The sequence below is a fragment of the Stenella coeruleoalba genome (genome assembly GCF_951394435.1).
Source record: "Stenella coeruleoalba genome assembly, chromosome: 11".
Taxonomy (NCBI): Eukaryota; Metazoa; Chordata; class Mammalia; order Artiodactyla; family Delphinidae; genus Stenella; species Stenella coeruleoalba.
Window position 1 is genome coordinate 83,766,140 of NC_137157.1, and position 22,130 is coordinate 83,788,269.

A 22,130-nucleotide genomic window follows, 5' to 3' on the forward strand; every position below is an offset into this window, starting at 1 on the left:
GTGAATATAACAAAAATCCCTGCCCTCACGGATTCTAACATTCTATCAAATGAGACTTCGCGTCCTTTGAAAAAAAAGCGAGTCAAAGGGCAATATAGTTGTAAAATTAAGAATGTATTCCTCGTTTTCACTTGAAAGGAAGTTAGACACTCTCATTAATATATTTACAATGCAAGTTCAAGGGCATGAGATTTACGGCTGCCGAAACTTCAACTTGGTTAAGGAGTGTTGTCCTTTGTCAGTCCTGGCTCTGTCCCCTCTCCTGTGCGATCTCTCTACTCATCCATGAAACTGAGATAGTTTAAATTAAAATCAGCCGTTCATAACGGGTTACTCATTAGAATAACTTGAGAGAGTTTGAAACACAAGCATGGGACCCCACTCCGGGCAAACAGAAGCAGCGTCTCTGAGGGTAGTGTGTTTTATTTTTAAAGCGCCTCCAGTGATTCTAAAGGGCATCACCAGGATTGAGAACCACCAACTGTACTATAAATTCTTAGTTTCACAGAGGAGGAAACTGAGACCCATACCCTTACCTACTGTATCATATAATCTCATAGCTCTACATGACCAGTCTTTGGGCTCTGCGGTTTGGATACACTCATTTCTTGAAGGTACACTTCATTTCACATTGGTAAACTCTTCTTTCCTACAAGGTAAACTGTGCAATACCAACTGAAGTGGAGAACTGGCACCTCTCCAGGAACTTGCTCTGATGGTATAACCAATCTGGATCAATCAGAATAAAAGTACAGCACCTACCTACCAACTATATTTTCTTTTGCTAACCCCTTAAAAAGGAAAAAATACCGATTTTTCAGTCCTTAAACATCTAAGAATGTATTTACATAAATATTTGTTCTGCAGGAGGACAACCTCAAAGAAGTATTATTGATGACCTAGTACCAGTATATTTCTTTCTTTTTTTTTTTTTTTTTGTGGTACACGGGCCTCTCACTGTTGTGGCCTCTCCCGTTGCGGAGCACAGGCTCCGGACGCGCAGGCTCAGCGGCCATGGCTCACGGGACCAGCCGCTCCACGGCATGTGGGATCTTCCCAGACCGGGGCACGAACCCGTGTCCCCTGCATCGGCAGGCGGACTCTCAACCACTGCGCCACCAGGGAAGCCCCAGTATATTTCTTAATTGTCTATATATGCAGTAGGCTCTTGCATTCCCTTAATAATTGATATCCTTTCACTTCAGTTCATACAGGATGGACCTTTCCAGAAAGAACTGCTCTCTTCAGGCTTTTAACTGAAACACAATTCAGAAACTTAAGGTCATATTACCTGACCTCTAAAAACTACTGTTAAGGAAAGTCTAATAGAGAATATGGTCGTGGCCTGTGAAAATATGGAATTCTGTGGAATCCAAAATAAAACTAAGTTTTCCTGATCCTAACTCCAAATGGATGATGTTATTTTGCAATTCAATTCGTCTAAAACATCTTCCTCTTTTCTTCTTTCAAATTGCCTTCACTATCATAAGACCCTAAGAACTCAGCACCTCAAATGGTTTGATTAAAATTGGTTGTTAAAGTTAAGATCAGAGACTTCGCTTCACGCGCTCACTCTCTGCTTTGGTGGCTCCCTGGCTTTACAGGAGACTCATTAATAGGACAGCTCACCCAGTTTGTCATCTGTTTCATTATGCAAAATATATACTTTTCAATGACTTTTCCTGTCTGAAAATCTCTTAACTCTAACCTGATCTAATGATTTCTTTGGGTTTCTTCTCAACCTCTGAATGGCAGAGCTTTCCTAAAATCTCAACTGGGGGTAGAATACTTGGAAACCCTGATGGGAATTAATTTTCATGTAATGATCTTTATGTGCCCATTAAAATAGGAGTGAAATAGCTTGCAAAGCTGACCACTGGGCAAACCTAGTGTTGACCTCAAAGGAAGAAAAAAAACGGTTTAAAGCTTTCTGATCATTTTGTTTAATCTATTTAACATGGAACATAAGGAAGTTATCCCTAAAATAAGGCTTTGGCTTGCAACACTGATTTTATTTCAGTGAATAAAGTGGAAAAAGTTAGAATGGGATCCTCTCATCTTCACTGGTCTCGTCTAAAGTTAAATCTTTTACATCAGTAGTAATTGGTGACACACACACACACACACACACACACACACACACTAAGAAACTGTAACAGTTATTACAATACAGGTATTTGGTGGACAACTTTGCTCTTTAGTTTTCCATGTAAAGTTCTTCTCCTGTAGAAGAATCTGGATACCTCAAGAATTGCCCAAACATAGATCTTTCTGGCTGTCTTCTAGGTAGACCTAGACCCATATACACACCCATGACTCAACTTACCAGGCCCCCATAATATATGAAGGCATTAATCTAGTTATCTTGGCCCACTCGACTCAAAAATATTTTACTGCCCAAAGCTCTACTGCACAATATATTTTTTAAAATGTACTGATACCCACCAAATTACCTAATTTGTAGGAGGAGGCAGGAAAAGCAAGTCTAAAGACTTTCCTTTATGCTGTGATTCTTTATTCTGGAAACAAGCAGGGAGTGCTGGCCTAAATGATGCCTTTGTGAGAGCTGAGGAATGCTGACGCTCCCTCAAGACACTTGACTATGATCTGCCTTTAAATTGCTGTTAATCAATACACAAATATATGTTATTACACATGTAAATGGTGATCCCTAGGGTGTGAAATGCACAACTATACATAGCAGCCCTAGGAAGGAGTTCAAAGGAAATAGAAAATCCACTTCTGATTTTGCTTCTCTGAGGGTTCATCCTAATTCACTCAGGTACTAGAAAGGAATGACTTTTATTGTATGGCACTCTGTGAATGAGAAGTTGAAATGTGTGTGTGTGTGTGTGTGTGTGTGTGTGTGTGTATGTATGTGTGTTCATGTGTGTGTGTGTGTGTGTGTGTGTGTGTGTGTGTGTTTCCTCAGCAAGAAGAAATCCTACTTCTGAATCCCTTGGCTGGTACTCATGGCACAAAAGAACTAGGGTACATTTAAAGTGGTTCCTTTAAAGCCTGCAGAAACACAGAAAAATCCATCCTTATACCCTATGTTGTCTAAAACTTGGTTGAGAGCAGAATTGTCCAAACCAAAGAGGGCTTGAAGAACAGAAAGTAGATATCCTGGGGATGGAAAATTGAGATTGGATGGTTCCAGAAGTAAGCCTCTGAGAAACTCAAGGTGGGCAGGTATGGTCAAAGGATTGCAGTGGGAAATCCAGACAGGCTGTGGATGTCCCAGAAGGTGCAGAAAGTATCATCTTAGGCTTCCGGAATTAGGCAGAACATAGACACAAGGCAAAGAGCTTTGACACTACACACACATAAACTCAAATCCTGTATCTACTTCTTACTCAGTGAGTGACTTAGAGAAAATTAATAAATTTTTCTGATCTCAGCTTTCCCTCTAAAAATGAAAACTAAAAATATTTATCTTTCAGGGCTACTTTAAGCAAGGAGCAAGTTTCCTAAGCCTTTCTGCTTCATTATAATAATGAAGTATAGCAGGTAATTAAACAGACTTAACATATGTGTTTGTATATTTGATATTCATAATTCAGATAGAAGGCAATATTATTTAAAATAAATGCTTGTCATTAAATCAGCTTCATAATAATTCTGATGCCTATTCTCTCTTCACATAAAAAAATTCACTTGACATTAGCTGTTTTTTTAAGCACACGGAGTAAACAGAGGATTTGACAAAACGTAAGCGTATTCATAATAGAAATATTTCCCAGTAGTTTATTAATTATATTTAAAATTGAATCACATCCATTTAGTGCTTTTCCTGTCACAGCTGAGCAGTGTGCACTGACAAATTTACTGACATAAAGTCACTGTGATCTTACATAAAGAAACAAGGATGTCAAAAATATCCTACAATTGCAAATGATAAAATAGTCAATGTCTGGAAATGAGAATGCTATTACCAAAAGTGCCTCATCAGTTACCAGAGGAGGCTGGCAGTGTGTAGGATGCAATGACTTCACCGTGATTGACTATGACACATAAATGTTGCAAGAACCAGCATCCACCCAGAGACTGACCCTTCATTTTCTCAGCAAATTACTGATGGTGCTTCTGTGTGACCAGAAGGAAACTTTGCTTGATTCAGTTTGTCCGTCTAATCCAGAAGATCCCAGCTGGGACAAGCTTGGAGGCAGAGGGGAAAAAAATGTTTTATCAAACCCATTCCACATTTTCTCTAGGAAACTGGCACAGAGACACTGCAGTCTGGTTTGCCAGATTTGTCTGAAATCAGTAAAATTTACTCAAATGACAGACAGACACCCTGTTACTCTGAGCTATGTTCCTAACTCTAGAGATGTGGAAATTGTTGTAATAAAATTAATAATTAATCAACAAATACTTATCAAAACCCCAGTACACTAGAGGTATTCTGCTAAGTTTCAGATGGGATTTAAAGAAAAATATTATCTTGTCCTTAGAAACCTAAAATATATATTGAGCAAACCATGAGTTAAATGTATATCCAATGAAAGATAATCATCAGTTTAGGCTTAGCTACGTTACATCGACAAATGACCACAAAATCTTAGCGGATTACATAAACAAAGGTTGATTTCTTGAACTTGTTACCTGTTCATTATCACCAGCTATGATACCGCTCCACGTCTTTTTGTCCAAGCTTGATGGAATCTCCTTTCTTTGGGATGTTGCTGATCTTGTGACAGAGGAAAACTAAAATGAAGAAAACACAGAACAGATTATAAAGCTTCTGCTTGTAAATGGCACGTGTCATTTCTAGAGTAACCGAATTGTTGTGCTTTGTCCAGTACTTGCCGTGTTTTAGCAAGTCCCACATCCCAGGGGTCCCCTGAATCCCAGGTAAACCAGGATGGTTTGCTTGCACTGCTCTGATTTTAAAACTGAGAGGTTTACATCCTGAGAACCTTCGCGATCCTGATAAACTGGGACTACTAGTCACCTGGACTCGTTTCCACTTACATTTCATTGGTCAAAGCAACTCATCAGCCCATTCTGAGTTTAACAGGGTGTGGTCAATTATTCATCCCATAGAGAGGGCCACTATAAGTCAGAGTGCCAACACTGTTGCTAATGTCAATGGGATCGGAAAAAATAAGCCTTTGCCAGAAAGGGATAGCAAAACATATTGAAAAAATAATACAATTGACCATAACAACAACAACAAAAAAGGTGTATTTAAAACTCAACACAATTTTTTGTTTGGAAACCATTTGCTAAATCCCTATCACATATCAGATTCTACACAGGTCTATGAATCTCAGAGACAAAATGACACTGCTCTTGTGGAGGTCACATTCTAGGGGGGAAAAGCAGACATATGAACCATAATTTAAGTGTCATGTGATTGACGTTAAAACTAAGTAACCATGTATTCTTATTCTCCCAAGTTATGTCAGTTCAAATCCATGTGTGTTGATGTATTGTTGAGAGAGTCTTCTTTTACTCTCAAATGAGTCCCAATTTGGATGAAAAAGTATATGTATTTTCCTGGGGAGAATAGAGAAGAAAGTAAATTCCTGGGGACTTACTTCCCCAAGGCAGGTGATATTTAAGCTAGGTTTCAATTGATGAGTAGCTATGGGCCAGCTGGAGAAAGCAGTAGACAATCGTATCAGAGAAAACGCTTGCACACACATGTGTGCACACACACAGTAAGCATGAAACAACATAGGAAAACTACAGCAGTCAAATATCACTAGAGCTCCAAATGATTCTCCATCTCCCTACAGATAAAGTCCATAATTTTCACAACCCCAAAGATCTTCATGATCTGGGCCCGGCTACCTCTTTCTAACTTCATCTCCTACCACTGTCCCCTTGCTGGCTCTACACAAGGCACACTGGCCTGCTAAATATTCCTCAAACACACTTCCTCCTCAGTGCATTTGCCTGGTCTCTTCCCTCTGCTTGGAGCACTTTCCCTCACCCCCTTTGTATCTGCATGGCTTGTTTCCTCACTGCATTCGGGTCTCTGCTCAAATTTCTCGTTATTAGGGAAGGCTTCCTATACAAAACAGAATATCAATAGTTCTCTGTTCGTGCTGTAGTTTTATGCATAGCACTCAGCATGGTCTCACACGGTAATGTCTTGTTTATTGATTGCCACTTGCCCTTCCATGCCAGCTCTTTGAGGGCAAGGGCTTTGTTTATTCTGTTCACTGCTATTTCCTATATCCCTGGCACCTAGAAGAATTCCTGGCACATCATAGGTGTCCAATAAATACTTCTTGAGTGAATAAAGTATAGGAGTCATGAAGACAATGGAAGCTGGTGGCAAGAGATGAAGTTAGAGGGTTAAACGCGTTCCAAAAGATTGGTTTTTTGACCATGCCTCGAGGCTTGTGGGATCTTAGTTCCCTGACCAGGAATTGAACCCAGGCCCTCGGCAGTGAAATCTCTGAGCCCTAACCACTGGAACGCCAGGGAATTCCCACATTCCAAAAGACTGACGTGTGTTTGTGGGAGTGGGCAATCCGTCACAGGCATCCGTCGTTACAGACCCCCAGGACAACAGAACCATTATAATTTGATTCTTAATTTTCCTAGAAAGATAAGTCTTAAAATAGAAATGAGTGAAAATGCTATATCTGTCCTAAATGTTTATTGTTACATATTTATGAATACGACCAATAGAAAACAAAAATGATGAGATCTAATGAAACACTTCATGGCTACCAGGAAGCAACTTGCATTCCTCTTCCTTTCCTGCATTCTACAACGTTTTACAAAAGGTCATAAAGAAAGTGCTTTCCAGACCAGCTAGAGTAAAAGGAGGGTGAGTTAGTTATCTCTTGCTGTGTAATACCTCAACTCTGAGTGGCTAAAACAACAGCCGTTCGTTGTTTCTCATCTACGGGTTCTCATCTGTGGGTTAACTACGTGCTTCTGATAAGCAACAGGCCAGGCCTGGATGATTTTCCTGGGTTTGCTTGTAAGTCTGAGTTGACAGGTCAGCTAAGGGCTGACTGGTCTAAGTTACCTATTCTGTCTCACACGGTTTATCATCACGCAGGTGATCTCACACTTGTTCCCATGGAGAAGGAGGGTCCATCACAAAGATAACGTATGCAGCACCTTCTGAGATTCAGGCTTGGTCCTGGCACACAGACACAGCCACTGCATTCTGTTGCCAGAGCAAGTCACAAGGCTGGTCTAAAGGGTGGGGAAAAAGCCCTCCCTTTCACAAAGGAATTGCAAAGTCACATCGCAAAATGTGCAGAAACAGGGAAGGGTGAAGAATTGGAACCATTTTTGCAATCTATCACAGTTTGCCCTCTGGCCACAATATGATTCATATTCTTCCCATATGTTAAATACACTCACTCCCTCATATCAAGAAAACACCTGTTCACTGAATTGTCTATTAGCTTACACTAAGATGACTTTTTAAGCTTACATTTCAAGAAGCATAATAACATCTGGCACGACTAATAAGTTGGTTTAGGAAGAACCCTGCATGCATATGGAGGTGCCTATTCATAGCCCCTGAGATTGAGCTGTCAGTGAATAATATTTGGCAAGGAAAAAAATAGAAGGAGAGAAATCAACATGAACCATGACTGGCAGAACCATAGTCCTGTTATTTTTAATGTAAGTTTTAGAAGATGATGGATAACTTATATATATTTATAATATTTTGTGTTCCCAGCCCATCGTAGAATCAACAGGCTTCCAGGTAACCTACTGGGAGCAGTCAAGGAACTAAACTATAAATTATCTTTGCAGATTTGTCCTTTCATGTCACTTAAAAACTTGGCCAATAATAAAATTACTTTACAATAGTAGCTTAACACAAATTGAAAGACTGGGCTTTAGTCTCAGAAGTGTACGTGTAGTTAGTTTTAAGCATGCTTAATTTTCTGCCCAAGCCTTTGACCACCCAGAGGCATGTAATGAAAAGCAATTGAACTTGTTTCTGTAAGATTCTTTACTCCTTTCAGTGGCTGGGTTTATGGACCCATTGTTCAACAGTTTTCTCTTGGATTTCAACCCATGCTTGATTGGTTGCTAAACAAAAATGTAAAGAATGCCAAAAAGTGTAGTAGGCATTTGGACAGATTAGGTGATAAAGTACCATAATTATGCAATCAACAATTAAAAGGCCAAATTGAAAAATTTAAAGGCCAGTACCCAACTTTTTGTTTGTAGTTATCATCCCAGTATATGCTTGGAACAATGTACACCAACAAGTGTGGGAAGCCAATTTAAATCTTTCAAGCAGTGCCACCACTGTTTTTTCTTTCCCGTGTCTAGAATGCACTTTAAGGTAGTGAACCCAATTTAATAAAATATATATCATATAGGAGAGCTGCCACGGTTATTCCAGGTTCACATGCAAATGTAGGGATGGTAAAAGTGAATTCTCAGAAGTACTCTTGGGAAGACAGTTTGAGAGAAGCTACTAAGCAAGGGGTAATTTGTTGGACTAGAATTCTAGCTATAGTAATTCCAAGTCCTAGCTACTCTCTTTATGAGAAGTAGGGGCAACAACCAAAACTACCATTATCACACAGTACAGGATCTATGGACGACTGGTAGAGTAAGGTGCCTTAATAAGTCATGCCCGCTTTATTGAGACCTTGCATCATTCCCTCCCACACTGATTTTGAGCTTGGCCAAGTGACTTGCTTTGCTCAATGGAACACTGGCCAAAGGACTTCAAAATGGCTTGTGCATTGGGCCTTATTCTCTCGGAATTCAGCTGCCATATGAAAAACTCTGAATTAGTCTACGAAAGACACATGGTTTTGCAAACAGGCAGTGACGCCATCTTAGACCATCCAACCCCAGCTGAGCTACCAGATGATCGCAGTCATACGAGTGATCCTAGCAAGAGTTGCAGGAGAACTATTCAGCTCAACTCAGCCGAAATTATTGATCCAGACATGTGAGCACATAAGATGGTTATTATTTAAGCCACTGCATTTTGGTGTGGTTGTGATATGGGAAGAGATAACTGATATGGCAGCAAACTATCACAGCCTCCCATTCTTTTCTTAAGGTTTGACCATATCTTTACTTATATTTCCAATCCTGCCAGCTTCTTCAGCTTCCCAGACTATTCTATCCATCCTCTGTTGTACCTGTCCTCAGTCTCTGAGATGCTATCAACTCAATTCAACAAATATTTATTGAGCACTTATTCTTTGTTCAGCCTTCTGTTAAATTACTAAAGATGCTATCAGGTACCCATTCATTAAATGGGCTTCTCTTCTGGTCTAGCCTCTCTGTGTGAATATATGTTGAACAATACAAGCATTACAGAGTCAAGTTATATGAAAAACACTGTTGATTTTTAAGAAGGAGTTACAGCTTATAAAGGGAGCTTAATAGTAGCCTCATGTGAAAGTGAATGTTGGACCCTAGAAAGTGTGGTGAGTCCGTGAAGGCATAACTCTGGGTGGTGGGACTGAGGGAAGGATGGATGGAAGGAAAATCAGAAATGTGCAGAAGAGTCATGGAAATCAATATAAGCACATTTCATGCCGTTGCTTTATGTCTCCAATCATCTTTCTTCCTTTTCTTATAATTCCTTACTTTTTTATTTACTTATTTTATTATACTCCCTTCCTTTTCTAGGCTAATTCTAAATATCAGGAAGCTTCAGTATATACAGAAAACTATGCTCTGAATGGCTTACTCTGTCTTTTAACAGTTTTAAAAATGTTGACGTACAAGCATAAATTGAGGGAATTTTATGACTGTTGAATTCTCTACATTTGTTCAATACAGTGTAACATCACTTAGGAATTGAACTTTTTTATGTGCAACATAATCTTACAATGCAGATGGCAAAGTGTCATTTTGATAGAGTTCTTCATCTCCCCATACTGTCCGGCAGAGGGCGCCTTATGTGGAAGGCAGCTTTAATCGTTTTTTCAAGATTATTATGGACTGAAAAACATTATTCTGAAATGTGGTAGATTTATCTTCAAAAATTACAAGGCTCTTTAGAGGATAATTATACGCATGTGTACTTTTAAACTGTATTGTAATTCACATATTAATTTGTTCCACATAGGAACGCCTACACTGAGAATCATTACACTTTTTCAGGTCAACATTCTTTAAAAATTATTTTAGCTTGTTTTATGTTATTAACTAGTTAATTATTATTATTGAAAATGATCTAATATTCTCTTTCTTAAAGGTCTGAAGTGAGTGGATACTGGCCAAATAATTTATACACTTAGGTATTTTGCTATATTTGTATCAATTAATATAAAAACCATAAAATACACCCGTTTTAAAATCATAACTTGTAAACCTTTAGAAATAAATGTTACATAAAAATTTTTTTAAAAAGAAAACTTTGTCAAATACATTCTTTTTTCCTGAAAGTCTCACAGGGAAAAGCACAGTAGTCCCCTGGCATCTCCCCGACCATAGTGTTTATATCATCATTAGCCACAAAATCTGGTTGAAAGTGCAACAAAAATAAAGTGGTGGGTAAGGATGAGCCACATGGCTGGACATGCTTCAACAGCAGGCGTCTGGCCAGCCATGTCAACAAATGTGGTCCACATGGCAGAGTTGTGTGGTAGGAATGGGCCATGCGGTAAGGAGAGGAGAAATAGCCAGTCCTCTCTCCCAGTGTCGATGCTGCCCCCAAACTCACGCCACTCTGTTAGTGCCACCACGTTACACAATTCTAGGCAGAATCATCTGGAATCATGCAGTGTGACAGCTTTATTCATCATAGGAATGGGAATTTAAACCTTTCTGTTACACATTATGCCTTCTTCTTCACTTAACTGACCATATCTACCTAGTAACCACAAAGAAGGTGCTGTTCTTGGTGGAACAGAATCTACATTGGGTTGTGGACCACAGCACAATAACTTAGGATGAAGTGGGACATTGTCATATTTCAGACAGGACAACAAAGTCATTTCATGCCACCGAATTTTGTTGGACCTCTATATGTATGTCCAGACAAGGTTAACCACAATAGCCGAAAACCAGTGCAGGGCACGGACAGACTAACTGCCTCCGCACAGCTAATGAAGGACATTGAGTTTAGACATTTTTATGTGAAATGAAAAATAAAAAGTGACAAGTCAAAACACAGCGTTTCAGTAATCACAGCTCCATTGGCTGTGTTAGTCTAACTCTTTAAACTCTTTGCAGATGAGTATGAAAATATTCCCGGATAGTTTCTTTTTCGTGCAAGAAAAAACAAGATTTTATTCAAGGAAATTGATTGACTCAAACTATAAATCAAAATCTGCTATTAACTATACTACTATGCTGATTCCAAAACAACAAAATGAAACCCACATATATTTATCTACAAACGCAAATTACTTTTGAAATTAATTTTAGATTATTTTACCTTCTCTAATTTCATTTTTTATTTGCAGTTCTTTCCTTCACCTTCCTCTCCAGCTCCATTTTTATAGTTAAGCATTTGTTTTTCTAATAATACTTTGCACACATTTTGTTCTTTATAGTTATCCAAACAATTTTTGAAATATTTTCTCATTGCATAAACAAAGAACTTTTAGATGGGCCGTTTTTTCAGAGGAAAAAACTGTGATTTGGTCCATTTCAGGAGTTGGCCATGCCCACAAGGGGGAAGCGGTGGCCGTGGGGCTCAGATCCAGGCTAGACAGATCCCTGCTCTTTCTCCTACATTAAGCTTCTCCCCTGCTTTCTGGTATTTTCCACCAACACAGGCATAGGACCACATCATGTAAAAGACCCAGGCCATGTTCACCCATGGATGTTGTCTATGGAGGGTATGTTTTCGTTTGTTTTGGTTCTATTTTAGTTAGTTAGTTTGTGTTTACTATCCATTTGTATTTACTACAAACTGTTTCTCCACCCTTTTATAAATAAATTGTATTTGGAATGGTCAAGTATGGGGACCTTTGTAAGAGAAAGACATTTGTGATGTGTCAAATTTAAAATGTATACCATCGGGCTTCCTTGGTGGCGCAGTGGTTGAGAGTCCGCCTGCCGATGCAGGGGACACGGGTTCGTGCCCCGGTCTGGGAAGATCCTACATGCTGCGGAGCGGCTGGGCCTGTGAGCCATGGCCGCTGAACCTGCGCGTCCGGAGCCTGTGCTCCACAGCAGGAGAGGCCACAACAGTGAGAGGCCCGTGTACCGAAATATACCATCACAGAATAATGTCTTTTCACTTTAGAATTTTACAATTTTTCTGGACTGAATAAAACAGCAATTCTAGTAGCTAAAATAAATATGTGAAGAGAATGTGTTTTTTATCTTTATAACTATAGAAAAGATTTCTAAAATGGGAATTTAAAAGATACCTAAAAATATATTTGGAGACTACATACTATAATTCATTTTTAATGTGCTATTTTTAAAAGAAATTAATATGTGAAAAAGAAAAAAAATCCTATGAAGTATCTTTGTATATAATTCTAAAATTATTATTCTTTCCACAAAACCAGTGGGTATTTTAGGTCATCAAAATATTAAGTAAAAATGGCCTGGAAACAGTTAATAGTCTAAATTATCAAAGAAATTGAAGTAAAAGATTGAAACAACCTTTCTACACTAAAAAAGAAAAAATATATTCTTTTCCTTTAAGAACACTTTTGTTTATTCTTAACATGGAATTAAAGTATGTATTTCTTATCTAACATACTATTATTATGCATGTTAGAACTATTCAGTACGTTATATCTAATGTAACTATTAAGTATATTCCTTTTACTTAGTGTTTTTTTTATCCTTTGGAGATATTTGAAATTCATAGTAATGTTTAAGTCATAAAATCAAGCTAATGATATTAGAATGTGCTTGTCAATTTTCTTCCTTGAGTAAACTACTTAAAACCTACAGATTTTTGAAGACTTTGAATGGTGACATAAAATATAATATTTTCTGATACAAACTTGAACCAGACTATGTCATTTAAGCCTTAGATAATGAATAAAAATATGTGAAATTCTCATGGCACTTTGTCACTTACAAAGTACCAATTATAAAAGAAGCCCTTTTTTTCTTTTGAAAATGAAAGCAAATATTTAATCTGGATTATTTTTGGCCTTTCATATTGAAAAATCTTACACAGAAATGTTTGAACTGTCTCTAGCATAGGTGGCAGCTAAAGGGAAACCAGAGACAAAAGAAATAAACAGAAACAGAGATCATAAGAGAGAGAAAGAAAAAGTACTTTTAAAAGATAGGGAAATAAGAAAGAGATTTAATGTAAATGTGATACAGTCATGATGATTTAACTCATACATAAGTACACAAGGCAAAACAATGGCCACATAAATGTGTTGGGTAAACTTTAAGGATCCAGAAAGGAGCCAATTTATTGCCCTGTAACCTCAGCGGCAAACTAAAATTATTTCCTAATAACAAATTTCCAGTCTTGCTGAATTACTGTGAAACAGACGGCCAATAACTTCCACTGAATCTCTCCCTTGGCTGTCTATAAAATGAGCACTGTGCACTAGATCCAGGTAATCTCAGGTGCCATTTTCCAAAAACTCAATCCTTGAAAATCTTTCCATGGAAAATAGTCACCAAACAGTTTAGGTTTGGAGAGTTTTAATTAACTACCTAAGTGACTAAAATCTAGAGAATAAAATAGCATCATGCTGATTAAAAACTTTTGATAACACTTACATTATTTTCCCTTTCACATCCCATCATCATGTAAAAGTATATTGTTTGGCCAAATATTTTTCAAAACCTCTATTGCTAGAAAATATTAACTCAGATATCATAAGAATTTCTCTCGTGTAATACTGAGATTTCCAAAGGATACTTAAAGCTCCTAATAACGTCATAAGTCAAACTTAAAATTTGTTTCTATCAATATTTAGAACAATAAGTGGGGGATGACAAATTTATACTGGTTTTTATATTAATTCATTCATTTAATAGGTATTTCACCTGATTCAGACATGTGGGTTTAGCCAATGGAGTCCTTTTTTTTTTCTTTTAGTATTTATGCAATTTCAAATTCAGTACAACCTACCATTATTATTTTACTGGTTGGTGGTAATTCTGTCAAACATGCAATTCTTATTTGAGACTTTTTACGAAAATAAACTATATAGATATAGATTTGAGTAAATGCACATATGTTCTTAATTATTGTTATACAGAGTTGAATATTTAATCTTTTTTTCTCTGTAAAGATTTTAACTTGCTTTAAAGCTTCATATTGGTACACTATACTTTTTAAATAATACTTCAAACACCTGGAGAAAATAAAGAGAAAAACTTGAGTTTATATCATATGCCTTGTGAATAAAAGGTAAAGAAATTAGAGTCATTTCACCGGGTGAAAAGTTTACTGTTTAGGTCACTGTTGACTCATCCATTAAGAAAACTGAATAAATGTTAAAACTTCAAACCTCTCTGTCTAGTTCTAGTTTAAGAAGGTAAATTGGGCACAAGTTGTGGCCAAACATATTCCCTGAGAAAAGAGTGTAATATAACATAGGAAATAAATTTAGTAAAATAATGGAGAAAAACTACCAAGGAGAGTATGTTATCTTCAGAGCTGCGGAGGAGGAGGTTGCCAATCTGCCCTTTACAAATCAAGATAGACTTTCAGAATTGAAAGGTCCTATGGAGGGAAAGCATTACAAATGAGGATAAAAACAGAGAATTAATTGAAGGTTTCTTTAAGCTTCAGGCAGCTGACATTTACCCCCTGGCCAAAAAAGGGGGTCGGTGAGTTTCCTGTAGATGAGCGGCAGAAGGTGTTGGAAAAAACCCCTGAGGATTCAAGTAAGAATATTTGTCTCTTGGAGTAATTGTACGTCTTCTGGAAGTTGGAAAGCCCTTATCCTGCCAGTAAATTATTTTGCCCACTTATTGTAAAGCGAAACCTTCTAAAGGACACATCTCATCCCACTCTACTCCAGTTCATGTAGAACTGCCAGTTATGGGAGAGACTCTATTGAAAAACTGTCTCACATAAACGACAGTAGAAAAACCCCACACCATTTATATATAGCTTTTCTTAAAATATGAGTGGGTGAAACAAGGCATATTAAGAGAATCAATAGTGGTAGCACGGAAGAAAAAGAATATGTAAGATTCCTAAAGAGAAAGAATGAAGAAAGTTAAGAAGTAGAAGGACAAAATTATCAAACAAATAACAGAAGAGACATTGCCAGATGAAATGTAGTCTGCATCTTGAACTTGTTTACTAAGTGTCCTTCATATTAAATTATAAAAGGCCCACAGATAGACATAACCTTGAGAAATTTGCATACCTCAGTGAAAAAGAGAAAATCCTAAAAACTTTCAGAGACAATAAGAAGTAACTACAAAGGAAGAAAAATCAGATACGTATTAGACTTTTCATCAGCAACACTGGCAGCTAGAAGAAGGTGGAGCAATGTCTTTAAAATTCTAAAGGAAAATTATTTCCAACCCAGAATTCCACACCCAGCTAAACGATCAGTCAAGTATGAGGCGAAAAAGTAAAGATATTTGCATATATGCAAGGGCTCAGAAAAATGTAACTCCCCTCATATTTCTTAGAAAGCTAGCTAAAGATACAATTCAGTAAATTAAGGAAGTAAAGTATAGATCCAGCCAAAAGAGTAGAGCAGTTCTGAAGAACAGTAGTACAGCTGACCTTAGAGAGGAACCAGGTAGAGTAGAGGAGGAGAAGGGGAAGGCTTCATAAAATGTGAAGAGTAGCTCCAGGATAAAAATAATTAAAGAGTGTGAACAACCTTTAGGATTCAATAAAAGTAAATTATGTCAAATAGGTAAATCAAAAATTTCATTGAATATACTAAAATTTTACAAGAAACTCTCAACTAATTATTTTTATAATAACTTTATTTTTAACCAATTTTTAATTGAAGTATAGCTAATTTACAGTGTGTTAGTTTCAGGTGACAGCAAAGTTGTTCAGATATATATATATATATATATATATATATATATATATATATATTCTTTTTCAGATTCTTTTCCATTATAGGTTATTACAAGACATTGAATGTATCTCAGACTAATTATTAAACAAACCAAATTGCAGCCATTAATGGGATATAAGAAAAGAAAATCCACTTTATCTTCATGCTAGCAACATTGTCGTCCTATTGGTAAGGTAACCTTAGCAAACTGGCCTAGGAGGAACAATATTTATAAAGTCACAATAACATACATATCATTATTATACACATGTATATGTATGATCACTGGTTCTCAAATTTTAGGTCAATACAGACAAAGCCTAGAATTCTTGGCTATGATTATAAGATAAAATGTAAATGTTAACAACCATGACTATGTAAAAATGTAGCTGACAGAATGTGAAATGTGGCAGGTAGGAGCAAAATTACCCTCATCTTTCAGACTGGGGAATGAGGAAATACTGTCAAAGTTTAGTGAAACAAGATATAGAAATTTTAAAGTTATATAATATAACCAATAAAATAATGTAAATATATAATTAAAATATAACTAACAAAAATTGAGAATAGGAGCAGAAAAACTCAACATGCAGGGATCTAAATACGTGACTTTAACAGAAGGTGTTCAACGATGTGGCACAGAGTTGAGAAATCAAGAAATGTAAAGAAATATTAACCAGAGATATGAAGATAATCAATAGAAAACCTAAAAATGAAAATGGTTGACATTGTCTCTGTAGGCCTAGGGTAGGCCTGGGGATGGCTGTGACTATTGCTTTGAATAGTATGCCCCGCCCCCTTCCCCAGGCTCTTTGTTCCAAAGTTCATGCTACTTTGATGAAACACTCTTTTTCAAAATTAGATAGATAATTTTACAGGATAAAGATTTTGCTTAGACATAAAAATAAAAAACAGTCAAGACAATATAATTCTGGACTGGTCTTCCTACTGGAGAAAATGACTGTAGCTCCTATTTCCTGAGCACCTACTTTGTATAAGATGGGATGCTAAGCACTTTATTTTCTTTGTTGCTAAAGTTCAAGACAAGGTAGAAGCTATAATGCTCATTTCACAGATGTGGAAACTGAGCTTCAGGAATTTAAGTAACACAAGTTTGAAGTAACAAAGTGGTGAAGTGGTAGAGCAGAACCTATTCCAAAGGCAAAAAAAAAAAAAAAAAATAATTAAAAACCAAATGAGAGGCCAGGGACCTTCAAGACGGCAGAGGAGTAAGACGTGGAGATCACCTTCCTCCCCACAAATACATCAAAAATACATCTACATGTGGAACAACTTCTACAGAACACCTATTGAACGCTGGCAGAAGACCTCAGACCTCCCTAAAGGCAAGAAACTCCCCGCATACCTGGGTAGGGCAAAAGAAAAAAAAAAAAAAACAGAGACAAAAGAATAGGGACGGGACCTGCACCTCTGGAAGGGAGCTGTAAAGGAGGAAAAGTTTCCACACTAGGAAGCCCCTTCACTGGCAGAGATGGGGAGTGAGCGTGGGGGAAGCTTTGGAGCCATGGAGGAGAGTGCAGCAACAGGGGTGCAGGGGGCAAAGCAGAGAGATTCCCACACAGAGGATCAGTGCCGACCGGCACTCACCAGCCTGAGAGGCTTGTCTGCTCACCTGCTAGGGTGGGTTGGGGCTGGGAGCTGTGGCTTGGGCTTCAGAGTTCAGATCCCAGGGAGAGGACTGGGGGTGGCTGCATGAACACAGCCTAAAGGGGGCTAGTGTGCCACAGCTAGCTGGGAGGGAGTCTGGGAAAAAGTCTGGACCTGCCTAAGAGGGAAGAGACCATTGTTTGGGGGTGTGAGAGGAGAGGGGATTCAGAGCACCCCCTAAACGAGCTCCAGAGATGGGCACAAGCTGCAGCTATCAGTGCGGACACCAGAGATGAGCATGAAATGCTAAGGCTGCTGCTGCAGCCACCAAGAAGCCTGTGTGCGAGCACAGGTCACTCTCCACACCTCCCCTCCCAGGAGCCTGTGCAGCCTGCCACTGCCAGGGTCCAGTGATCCAGGGACAACTTCTCTGGGAGAACACATGGTGTGCCTCACGTTGTCGCAATGTCACGCCAGCCTCTGCCACCACAGGCTCACCCCGCATTCCGTAACCCTCCCCCACCCCACCCAGCCAGAGTGAGCCAGAGCTCCCTAATCAGCTGCCACTTTAACCCTGTCCTGTCTGGATGGGGAACAGATGCCCTCAGGCAACCTACACGCAGAGGCGGGGCCAAATCCAAGGCTGAACCCCAGGAGCTGTGCGAACAAAGAAGAGAGAGGGAAATTTCTCCCAGCAGCCTCAGGAGCAACGGATTAAATCTGCACAATCAACGTGACGAACCGTGCATCTGTGGAATACCTGAAAAGACAACGAATCATCCCAAAATTGAGGCAGTGGACTTTGGGAGCAACTGTAGACTTGGGGTTTGCTTTCTACATCTAGTTTGTTTCTGGTTTTATGTTTATCTTAGTTTAGCATATTATCATTGGTAGATTTGTTTATTGATTTGGTTGCTCTCTTCCTTTTTTTATTATATATATATATATTTTCTTCTTTTTCTCTTTTTGTGAGTATGTATGTGTGTGCTTCTTTGTGTGATTTTGTCTGTATAGCTTTGCTTTTACCATTTGCCCTAGGGTTATGTCTGTCAGGTTTTGGGGTTTTTTCTTAGTAGTTTTTAGCACTTGTTATCATTGATGGATTTGATTTTTGGTTTGGTTGCTCTCTTCTTTCTTTCTTTCTTTTTATTACTTTTAAATATTTTTATTTTTAATAATATTTTTTATTTTTTAATAACTTTATTTTATATATTTTTATTTATTTATTTTTCATTCTTTCTTTCTTTTTCTTGCTCCTTTTCTTCTGAGCTATGTGGCTGAAAGGCTCTTGGTTCTCCAGCTGGGTGTAAGACCTGAGCCTCTGAGGTGAGAGAGCCAAGTTCAGGATATTGGATCACTAGAGACCTCCTGGCTCCACGTAACATCAAACAGCCAAACCTCTCCCAGAGATCACCACCCCAACAATAAGAGCCAGCTCCACTCAACAACCAGAAAGCTACAGTGCTGGACACCGTATGCCAAACAACTAGCAAGACAGGAACACAACACCACCGATTAGCAGAGAGGCTGCCTAAAATCATAATAAGGTCACAGACACCCCAAAACACACCACCAGACATGGTCCTACCTACCAGAAAGACATGACCCAGCCTCATCCACCAGAAGACAGACACCAGTCCCCTCCACCAGGAAGCATAAACAACCCACTGAATCAACCTTCCCCACTGGGTGCAGACACCAAAAACAACAGGAACTATGAACCTGCAGCCTGCAAAAAGGAGACCCCCAAACAGAGTAAGTTAAGAAAAATGAGAAGACAAATACACAGCAGATGAAGGAGTAAGGTAAAAACCCACCATACAAAACAAATGAAGACGAAATAGGCAGGCTACCTGAAAAAATATGAAGAGTAATAATAGTAAAGATGATCCAAAACCTTGGAAAGAGAATGGAGAAAATACAAGACACGTTTAGCAAGGACCTAGAAGAACTAAAGAGCAAACACACAATGATGAACAACTCAATAAATGAAACTGAAAATTCTCTAGAAGGAATCAATAGCAGAATAACTGAGGCAGAAGAACGGATAAGTGACCTGGAAGATAAAATAGTGGAAATAACTACCACAGAGCAGAAAAAAGGATGAAAAGAATTGAGGACAGTCTCAGAGACCTCTGGGACAACATTAAACATACCAACATTCAAATTATAGGGGTCCCTGAGGAAGAAGAGAAGAAGATATGGACTGAGAAAATATTTGAAGAGATTATAGTTGAAAACTTCTCTAATATGGGAAAGCATATAGTCAAACAAGTCCAGGAAACGCAGAGAGTCTCATACAGGATTAATGCAAGGAGAAACACGCCAAGACACATCTAAATCAAACTATCAAAAGTTAAATACAAAGAAAAAATATTGAAAGCAGCAACAAACAACATACAAGGGAATCCCCATAAGGTTAACAGCTGATCTTTCAGCAGAAACTCTGCAATCCAGAGTGGGTGGCAGGACATATTTAAAGTGATGAAAGGGAAAAACCTACAACCAAGATTACTCTACCCAGCAAGAATCTCATTCAGATTCGACAGAAAAATTAAAACCGTTAGACAAGCAAAAGCTAAGAGAATTCAGCACCACAAAAGCAGCTCTACAACAAATGTTAAAGGAACTTCTCTAGGCAGGAAACACAAAAGAAGCAAAAGACCTATAATAACAAACCCAAAACAATTAAGAAAATGGTAATAGGAACATATATATCTATAACTACCTTAAATGTAAATGGATTAAATGTTCCAACCAAGAGATGCAGACTGGCTGAATGGATACAAAAACAAGACCCATACGTATACTGTTTACAAAAGACCCACTTCAGACCAAGGAAACATACACACTGAACGTGAGGGGATGGAAAAAGATATTCCATGAAAACAGAAATCAAAAGAAAGCTGGAGTAGCAATTCTCATATCAGACAAAATAGACTTTAAAATAAAGACTATTACAAGACACAAAGAAGGACACTACATAATAATCAAGGGGTCAATCCAAGAAGAAGATATAACAATTGTAAATATTTATGCACTCAACATAGGAGCATCTCAATACATAAGGCAATTGCTAACAGCCATAAAAAGGGAAATCGACAGTAACACAATCAGAGTAGGGGACTTTAACACCCCACTTTCACCAATGGTCAGATTATCCAAAATGAAAAAAAGTAAGGAAACACAAGCTTTAAATGACACATTAAACAAGATGGACCTAATTGATATTTAAAGGACATTCCAACCAGAAAAACCAGAATACACTTTCTTCTTAAGTGCTCATGGAAGATTGCCCAAGATAGATCATATCTTGGGTCACAAATCAAGCCTTGGTAAATTTAAGAAAATTGAAATCATATCAAGTATCTCCTCTGACCACAATGCTATGAGACTAGATATCAATTACAGGAAAAAATCTGTAAAAAATTCAAACACATGGAGGCTAATCAATACACTACTAAATAACCAAGAAATCACTGAAGAAATCAGAGAGGAAATCAAGAAATGCCTAGAAACAAATGACAGAGAAAACACGACAACCCAAAACCTATGGGATGCAGCAAAAGCAGTTCTAAGAGGCAAGTTTATAGCAATACAATCCTACCTCAAGAAACAAGAAACATCTCAAGTAAACAACCTAACCTTACACCTAAAGCAATTAGAGAAAGAAGAACTAAAAACCCCAAAGTTGAAAGTTTGGAAGTTTTAGCCACAGCAATCAGAGAAGAAAAGATATAAAAGGAATCCAAATCAGAAAAGAAGAAGTAAAACACTTTCATCAGTGTCTTATGGTTTTCTGCATCACTGATGAAAGAAATTAAAGATAATACAAAGAGATGGAGAGATACACCATTTTCTTGGATTGGAAGAGTCAACTTTGGGAAAATGACTATACTACCCCAAACAATCTACAGATTCAATGCAATCGCTATCAAACTACCAATGGTATTTTTCACAGAACTAGAACAAAAAATTTCACAATTTGTATGGAAACACAGAAGACCTCAAATAGCCAAAGCAATCTTGAGAACGGGAGGAATCCGGCTCCCGGACTTCAGACTATACTACAAAGCTACAGTAATCAAGACAGCATGGTACTGGCACAAAAACAGAAATATAGATCAATGGAATAGGATAGAAAGCCCAGAGATATACCCACACACATATGGTCACCTTATTTTTGGTAAAGGAGGCAAGAATATACAATGGAGAAAAGACAGTGTCTTAAATAAGTGGTGCTGGGAAAACTGGACAGCTACATGTAAAAGAATGAAATTGGAACACTAACTAACACTATACGCAAAAATAAACTGAAAATGGATTAAAGACCTAAATGTAAGGCCAGACACTATCAAACTCTTAGAGGAAAACATAGGAAGAACACTCTTTGACATAAATCACAGCAAGATCTATTTTGATCCACCTCCTAGAGAAATGGAAATAAACACAAAAATAAACAAATGGGACCTAATGAAACTTAAAAGCTTTTGCATAGGAAAGGAAACTACAAACAATACAAAAAGACAACTCTCAGAATGAGAGAAAATATTTGCAAATGAATTAATGGACAAAGGATTAATCTCCAAAATTTACAAGCACCTCATGCAGCTCAATATCAAAAAAACAAAC

At 37.9% G+C, this 22,130-nt stretch overlaps 1 long non-coding RNA gene across 1 annotated transcript in view; it reads right to left on the reverse strand.

Annotated features, from left to right (window-relative positions):
- LOC307194644 overlaps nt 1-4,718 on the reverse strand; it is a 103,176-nt gene extending 98,458 nt beyond the window's left edge. The window contains exon 1 of the long non-coding RNA XR_013830598.1: nt 4,606-4,718. This is a non-coding gene — a long non-coding RNA (uncharacterized lncRNA). The remainder of the gene's footprint in view (nt 1-4,605) is intronic.
- Nucleotides 4,719-22,130: the final 17,412 nt, after the last annotated feature.